This window comes from Corythoichthys intestinalis, chromosome 16 (genome assembly GCF_030265065.1).
Source record: "Corythoichthys intestinalis isolate RoL2023-P3 chromosome 16, ASM3026506v1, whole genome shotgun sequence".
Classification (NCBI taxonomy): Eukaryota; Metazoa; Chordata; class Actinopteri; order Syngnathiformes; family Syngnathidae; genus Corythoichthys; species Corythoichthys intestinalis.
Genome location: NC_080410.1, coordinates 877883 through 884437, shown reverse-complemented (window position 1 = coordinate 884437; position 6555 = coordinate 877883). Strand labels below are relative to the sequence as shown.

General features: G+C 42.5%; 1 long non-coding RNA gene across 1 annotated transcript; it reads right to left on the bottom strand.

Annotated features, from left to right (window-relative positions):
• Window positions 1–4470: 4470 nt before the first annotated feature.
• On the bottom strand, window positions 4471–5884 carry LOC130904901 (uncharacterized). The gene is made up of 3 exons (XR_009060924.1): window positions 5299–5884; window positions 4802–5215; window positions 4471–4734 (listed from the first exon to the last, which is right to left on the bottom strand). It is a non-coding gene; the product is annotated as an uncharacterized LOC130904901 (long non-coding RNA).
• Window positions 5885–6555: the final 671 nt, after the last annotated feature.

Genomic DNA, 6555 nt, shown 5'->3' with positions numbered 1-6555 from the left:
ATGGAGGCTTCATGGCAGCGATATTTACCTCATATGTGCACAGAAAAAAAGAATATATAGTATGATCACCATAATACTGATTTGCAATTAAACGGTATATACGTGTCCATTTTTTCCAAGTGTTTTATTTTTTTTTTTCGTGTCAGATGTTGGTTGGTTTGACAAATTATGTCAATCCGTCCATCATGTGCTACTCAAGCGCCCCAAAACAACGCACATGGACACGGGAGATGTCGCAATATGTCTACATTTTTCTTATCAGACTAATGAGAGTAGAAAGGCGATATCGTAAAGAGCAAACAATTTTCTAGTCAGCATTTGACGATCTGAGATGCGGGGACGACAGGGGAGCTGACCGGATTATTTTATTTATTAATACCAGTGCAAAAATTCAATACGATCACCATAATCCTGATTTGCAATGAAACTATATACATGTCAATTTTTTCCGAGTGTTTTTTTTTTTTTTTTTTTCGTGCCAGAGCGTGTCGGTTGGTTTGACAAATTATGTCAATCCGTCCATCATGCGCTACTCAAGCGCCCCAAAACAACGCACGCGGACACGGGAGATGTCGCAATATGTCTACATTTTTCTTAACAGACTAATGAGGGTAGAAAGGCGACATCGTAAAGAGCAAGCAATCATTTCTCGTCAGCATTTGACGATCTGAGATGCGGGGACGACAGGGGAGTTGACCGGATTATTTTATTAGGCTCGAGCGTATGACGTGGCACTCGCGAGGTTTCCGCCGCTATCGCCATTGTGGAAGCGAGAAACATAAACTGAGGCATTTCAACACAGGTCGCTCTTTAAAAATGGTTGGAAATTATTGTGCGGTAAAGAATTGCAACAACCGATCGAATAGAAAGGAGAATGTACAGCTCGACGGAACACCATTGAGTTTCTTCCGGATCCCTACATGGAGAAAAGGCGAGGGAAAGCTCATATCTGAACTTACCAAACGTCGAAGAATGGCATGGGTGGCCTCGATCAGAAGGAAGGGCATAACGTTTGATTCTCCAGTTACACACTGAGTTTGCTCTATGCACGTCCACTCCGGTAAGTTAATTTCGTTTGTTTACGCAAATTTCAGTAACTTTACGCCCTAAGTCGCCCTGTTGTTAGCTATTGCTACAGCTAAACAACTAGCATGCATACATGTGCATTGTCTTGATAAGACATCATTCCTGTCGTTGCTAAATGAAAAAGCTGTAATATTTTGACGTGAGAGAGTGGCAAAGAATTTGTACACAGGCTACATTTTATGCAGCAAAAGATTTGTACATCCGTGGTCACAGACTAATGTAAACACACATTGCCTACCTTTGCTAGAAAGATGGTGTTGCCGTTTGCTATGCCATAAAGTGAAGATCCTGCACCCATCCGCAGCAAAACTGTTCGTAGCTTTGTAGCGATTTGTATTTTCGGAATTGCTGATGAGTGTAGTAACATATACCAAACACTAAATACAGCGTGATGTCCATTTCGCGTAGTGGTGGAAGCTTGTCGACATCTTTATTCCATTTGTGTTCGGCTTGCTCGTGAGGGTCAACATTGTTCACATCCTTAAAATTGCTCACATATCTGTCCTTTGCCGTGGTAACAAGTTTGTCTCCGTTTCGAACTGGCAAGTTTTCCTTACATTTTTCCATCTTTGGCACTCGTAGTTGAATTGTATTTGCCGTTAAGTTTAAATGTCTCGTGATGCAGACGTGCTTCCGCAATGGATGCGTTGTCGCAAATCTCGCACGATCCCGTGCTGCTGTGACGTAAACGCTCGAGCCTAATTTATTAATACCAGTGCAAAAATTCAATACGATCATCTTAATACTGATTTGCAATTAAACTGACAAATATCAAAATGTAGTATTGTCTTTATTTCAGAGCAGCACATTCGACAACTAGCTATTTACACTTATATTTGTAACAATAGTGACTAAAAATAATAGTGATGAGCATAAAAACAAAAATACAACAGAGCGAGATGTAAATATGATGTGATGGTCGTTCTATATTCAGAAATTAAACTTTCGATTTATTTTTATTTTCGTGACAGCAAGCATGCTGCGTTGGCTGGTAGCAAGCAGCATTGTAAATGTGATCAAGAACATGCTAATGAAAGTCCGTGCGCCCCCGACCCCAACCCCCCGCTCCCCCCACAAAAGGAAAATGTTTAACCGTGTCCTCAATCGAAATGCAAGCACGAGCCATGACTTTGAGCCCATAGAACTAGGACAGACGACGCGGAAGTTCTCCCTCGCTTTTGCAGCAGCGGGAGGGCGACGAGGCTGTCTGTGAAAGCAGAATGATATCGCCTGTCACTCATTTCTGAAACTACGACGAGTGGTCAATGTGCAAGAGAGGGAGGGACCAAGCAATGTCACTTCCCGTTCAGTTATACTGCGAAGCGGTCTTTGGTGATTCGTTCGGCAACGTCACTTCCCGTTCACTAACCGAACGATTCATTTGGGCGGGGAGGGAGATGAGGGGGGCGAACGATTCGTTGAACGATTCGTTTGAACGAATCTTTTTACTGAACGATCCGGAATGGATTCGTTTACTCAAGTGAACGACAGATCCCGTCACTAACACCTAACAGGACAGATGATAGTTGGCATTTTTCATCAATGTAATGACATGTGACCCCAAGGAAGGCATCCATGTTGACAGATGTCCACATGTCTGCAGTTAAAGTGACTGCCACAGTTTTCTCCAGCTCTGCTCTGGCTTTGTCTTTGGCCTCTTTATATTTTTGGTCCACCATGCCTCGCAGTGCCTGTCTTGTGGGGAGAGCATATGTTGGGTCCAATTTGTGAACAAATGCTCTAAATCCTTTAACCTCAACCACAGAAAATGGCTGGCAGTCCTACACAATCATGTCCACCAAGGCCTCATCCAGCTCAGCCTGTCGTCCTTTAAACAATGTGACCAATGTAAATAGTTACTTACATATAACTTATAATATAATGTCATGTATATTTTACATTTTAAGTTTTGTCTTATCTTTTGACTATACTGTGTATACACGACAGTTGCCATAGGCTTACCTTGTCTACTTACTCCAGACGCAGCTGGAGCAGTAGGAGCTGCTGGATTGGGTGCTGTTTCGGGGTGTTTAGAGCACAAGTGCCTTAAAATTGTGGATGTGTTATTACTGAATGCCAACTCTTGAGCACAGATCTGACACTTGACCCTTTTTTGTGCAATAACGTCAAAGTGCTTCCACACATGACCTGGCTCTGTTAGATGGCCTTCCCTCCATTCTCCCTGTTTCACCTCACTATCTACAACTACACAATCACTCACACACTTAATACTCTCACACAAACAAACAGACAAACGAACAAATATACAAACTGGCAGACAGACAAAAAACACAAAACCTGACAAACAGACAGACACAATAACAAACACAAAAACTGACAGACACAAAAACAAACAAACACAACAACTGACAGACAGACACAAAAACTAACAAACACAAAAACTGACAGACACACAGACAGAAAAACAAAGACAAAACCTGACAGACACAAAAACTAACGTTTGTGCGTGTGTGCGGGGGGGGTGTGTGTGCGTGTGAGTATTATATAAATCAGTGTATCGTGTGTCAATGAATGCCTATACTATGTGCAATTGCAAATTAATCTAATGTGTAATCTATCTAACTTCACTTTACTCTCCCTAGTTCTCGATATGACGTAATGCGCGCAAAAGCGCTCCTCCTCACAACCCACAACATTTTGAGGGATATTTCTCCTTTTCATAAGCATTGTTAGTTTGACTGATCCTAATTGACTGAGTCGACCCCTTCGTACCTGAGTGACACGTCGACGGTGACGGCCGACACGCGTGTGACGTCACAACGCTTCGCTTCCGCGGCCAGGTGATTTTCACTGAATGAAGCGAGACATCGGTACAACGTATCGGGATACTTGTTGCCGCGAGCGCTCGACACTTGTCGGGCGTCTGCTTCGTGCGTGACGTCACTAGCTGTTCCACCGGATCCAGCGAGACATCGAGATGACTGATTTGTGATACTTCTGCCGCGAGCGCTCGACACTTGTCTCGAGCGTCTGCTTCGAGCGTAACATCACTAGAGATGCCTTTTTGTAGTGATGGACAGTCCAAAATAGTGATGGCAAAATGAAACCCCATAAAGCAGTCATACCCTGCAGGGAAATACTTCACACACATGTAAGGGCTTCATTAATATCCTCCACTACGTCATCATGTGGACAGAAAAATGTATAACATGCTTGGTGCATGCAATAAAATAGTGGGGTGTATGTAAATCATGCTCTGAATACAAAAATATATATATTTGAAGAGTGTTTTAACATGAATTGTTCTGTGTTACTTTGTCTATGTTTTTGCTTACGCAACAAGTGAAATGTGAAATAAGGAGATAAAATAAAGTGCTTATTCATTTTTATTTAAATACTTTTTTTTCAATGTTTTTGGACTTTTTTTTGCTGAGAATTTCACCTGCTTTAGAAAAAAATTATTTCACATGGTACTGATGAAGCAGGGGTGCAAGGATATGAGATAGCAAGTTTGTATAGAATTGGAAGCGTATATTTCTGTGATTCCCAGTACTGAAGGGGACTTTCAACTCTGGGGATGTTTGGTGCTCCAAGATACTTCTTGCACCTCAACTTTTGCATTAGCCGTGACATTTGTGGTTCTTGCTTGATGGATCGAGGTATCAAAATGATGCCACAGTTTGCTTCCTTGAAAAGATAAACAGATATTAGTAATTATTATTAAATATTAGCACAATTAGGAAATGTTAAATACCTCCAACAGAGTGGGAAGTTTCTGATGATGATGACGTTGATGATGATGAAGTAGATGAGGACGCTGTGCGCCTCATAATAGCTGCGCATTCCATCGTGAGCCTTTTTTCAGCCTCCGCTGCTGTATTGGGTCTAAAGAAGCCTAGTTTTTTTTAAACCTTGGGTTAAGCAGAGTAGCCAGAAATATAATGCTCATAGACTGGAGGTTGTTCAGCTTCTCTCTTAGTTATCTTTGCAGAAACTCAACCAAGGATGTGCTCTCTGGAGTTTGAAGCAGTCGTATCTCCTCTTCTTCCAGAGAGTGATGCAACATGGACAAGAGCGGAATTACCTTTGACCAGGAAACCTTCTCCTCAGACAGCTCAATTGTAGCATAGTTAAACGGCTCTAATACTTCCAACAGTCAGCAATAATTCTGTAATGTTCAGCAGACAATGGTGTGAGATCAGTACGTAGACCAGCCAAAGCTGCTCCGACAGGCTCTCTCAGTGTACATACACTGAAGCATGAGATAAGTGCTGTTCCACCTTGCATCAACCTCCTGAATAAGTTTAAGCACCAGAAGGCCCATTTGAACTTGCATCTGAGTTAGTCTCTCCTACAACAAAATCAAGTGTCAAATCAATATATAGAAAAAAAATAAAATATGTTAAATATGACAAGGCGGCACGGTGGCTGAGTGGTTAGCACGTCTGCCTCACAGTTCTAAGATCAAGGGTTCAATCCCGGGCTTCGGCCTTCCTGTGTGGAGTTTGCATGTTCTCCCCGTGCCTGCGTGGGTTTCCTCCGGGAACTCCGGTTTCCTCCCACATCCCAAAAACATGCTTGGTAGGTTGATTGAACACTCTAAATTGTCCGTAGGTATGAGTGTGTGCGTGAATGGTTGTATGTCTCCTTGTGCCCTGCAATTGGCTGGCAACCAGTTCAGGGTGTCCCCTGCCTACTGCCCCGAGTTAGCTGGGATAGGCTCCAGCACCTCCGCGACCCTCGTGAGGAAAAAGCGGCATGGAAAATGAATGAATGAATGAATGAAATATGACAAGTAAGGAGCTTAGTGCTGTAGTGCTGCTAACCAACTATCTTTCAACAGTTTGTCCGGATGTAGAATAAATCAGGACATTGGTCATTTTACTAAATGATTTACAGCAGTGGTCTCCAAACTATTCCACATAGGGCTGCAGTGGGTGCAGGATTTCTCTCCAACAAAACAAGACCACACCTTTTCACCAATCTGGTGTTTTATATGTGTGATCAGTTGATTGCAGTCAGGTGCTGCTTGATTTAGTACAAACCACATTGGCTAAAAAGTTTGTGCTTGATCGGTATGAACAAAAACCAGGACCCACAGCAGCCCCCGAGGACTGGTTTGGAGACCCCTGATTTAGAGTATGTGCCACACTAATAGTGTGACGCATATGAAGCTCTCTGGCACAAGCGCCCATATTTGCTGCACCATCAGTCACTAGACATGTCACTTTTTCACTGATACCCCACTCAGACATTAGCAAAGTTTTCATAGAAGCCAGGTTTGCTGCAGTGTGTGCCTCAGGGAAATGTTGCACCCCCAGTACAACTGATTGGATAAACGTGGTTTCATCAATGAAATGACATTGATGGAGGTCCACATGTCTGATGTCAAACTACATGTAGATGCTATAGCCACAATGGCTTTTGTTTTATCCTTGGTTTCCTTCTACCTTTTTTTCCACCATGGCTTTCAAAGTCTAAAAAAAAAGTATCATTTATTGAATTGAA